The sequence below is a fragment of the Uloborus diversus genome, chromosome 9, assembly GCF_026930045.1.
Source record: "Uloborus diversus isolate 005 chromosome 9, Udiv.v.3.1, whole genome shotgun sequence".
Lineage (NCBI taxonomy): Eukaryota > Metazoa > Arthropoda > Arachnida > Araneae > Uloboridae > Uloborus > Uloborus diversus.
Window position 1 is genome coordinate 11405541 of NC_072739.1, and position 2424 is coordinate 11407964.

Consider the following 2424-nt stretch of genomic DNA (forward strand, 5'->3'; position numbering starts at 1 on the left):
CTTGTTTAAATAAAACAATTGATTTACTAATATCTAAACAATGAATACATAAACTAAAAGTGACTGCTTGGGCTGAATAATGTTTTGTAAACAGATATACAAAGTAAAACAAATAATTATGTTCTGAAAACTTTTACCTCTCTGCTTTTTTACATAACTTCTAATTTTGATTCCTAAATATAAATGAATTATAAAAAGTGGGTGCCCCCCCCCCCCCCCTCTCCGAATCTCTGCCACTGAAAATAAGCATTATAACACAAATAGGAGCACAAAAGGCTGACACAAAAAAGAGATCCCTGTTCAAACCACAGCCACAATGTCACCTCAAAATTGTCTAAACTGTGCAGATAGCCTTTCATCTTGAACCTAATCGGATGTTTTACTTTTTTTTCCAAAAGACGATACAAAAATTTGTAATAAGAGTAAATTTAGAAATGGTAGTTTATTAAAGTTTAAATCAAGTCTTCACATTCTTCAAAAATGTCTTGAAAGCAAGTCCCAAGTTGCTAATTGTTTTTATGGATTGGGGGTGAAGTAGCTATTGCTATGTGTATGTGGAGTGAATTTGGATTTGATGATGGCCCCGGCTGATAAAATTAGCTGCCCTGTAAGCTTTTGATTCACACACAATTATCCTTATAAATCACTAGATATCAATTTATCAAACAAAAATTATTAAAAGATATGTTGCATTCAAATCAGAGATTTAATATTGTAATTACAAATTTAAAAGTGGGAAAGCATTAATATAATAAAGCATTGAGATGCAAGATTTAAAATAAATTTTTTGGCAGTTTTGAGGCAAATAAATTGTTTTATCAGAATAACCAATATTCCTCTTGAGGCTGTTTTGTATATTAAAGGTTAAACAAACAAATTTAATCATGTTTGTAATATGGTAAATACAGCATAGGTAACTTGTTTCTAAGATTATAGACTCAAGAAAGTTTTGGCTTGGCACTCTTGGCAGCAAATGAAATCTCCCCCCCCCCCCAAAAAAAAACCCCTGTACAATCAGACTTTTAGTTTTGTGTAGCACTTTGTATATTTGTTTTTTCATTTGAATTCTAAGAACTTTGTTGATTTGTAAGAATAAAACATCAAAAAAAGGAAAAAAAAATCTTAGAAAATACAAAGCAGGTTTTGTTTTATGAAGGATATGCTTTTAATTCTTTTTTAAATTATTTTTTTTTAAAGCATGGTTTGAAAAAAAAAAAATGCCACCCCGGGAACCCCCTGCTCATCTGTAAATACAGCACTGTTTTTCATTTTAAAAAAAGTTATTATCTTAAAAAGCAATACATATTTATATTTCTCAAGGGGGGAGGCACTAAAATTAGAGATTTGCATCAAAGATGATGTAACAATTTGTTTTCTTCTACTGCTCAAGACCTTATAGAACTCTCACAATCTCTTTTCCAGGGGTGCACACGTGGAAAGGGGGAGGGGGGCACAGACAGCGCCATTGAAATTTTTAGGGGAGGGGTTTGAGGGGTATTCTTTTTTTAGGGGGCTCTTGCTTTTGGAGGTGGTTTTGCAATTTTTAGGGGGGGGGGGGTGCGCCTTGCTCGAAGGAAGGCACCCCTGCCTTTTCCCTTAACTTTATATTGAAATAAATCAAATTAAAAACATGATGTACTGAAGAAAAGGTTTCTTATGGCTGTGAAACAGTTGTATAGCTGTATTTGATTTTTATTAAATATGTGCTTATATCTGCGAGCAAAATTATTTTATTATAATGTAATCGAAACATTCGAGTGTAATTTTTTTTTAATTTAATTCCCCTAAAATTACCTCAAATTGTTATTGAGTTTGTGAAAAACAGTAAGAATCAATATTTTTAAAATCAGCAGCTCAAATGTTTTCATTTTGATTTGGAATGATTTCTATTTTAAATAAAACGTACTGGTTCCTTTTAATTGTGTGAATTTTTTTAGCAAAAAATATTCCTTAACTTAAAGAGAACATTGTCTGGTTTCGAACCGGCCCAGACATACCAGTCGGATCGATTAAAAACGCGCTATTATAATGTCTAGTTTCTACCAACAAATAAATTATCAGCAAAAGAAATTTCATAAGTCTTCCTTTAAAAAAAAAGCGCATTCCGTTAATGACAACTCATCCTACACATGGAGACAAGAAGACGAGTGATTTCAACTCACGCGAAATATTTTGGTTTTAGTTTTTTATTTATTTTTTCCCCTGCCTAGAAACCTGTTTGACCCGCTAATTGCAAATTAAATGATTAATAATATCTGTTGTGAATGACAATAATTTTATTAGGAGTGACAGAGAAAGCACAGGCGTTTGCCAAAAGTCGCTTTTCTCAAGCCTCCTCTTTTTAAATGCTTTTCCTTTCGATTCGAAATTTCGGTTGATAATTTCGTCCTCCCTCTCCCCCCTTCCTACCCGTATGGTTTCTTC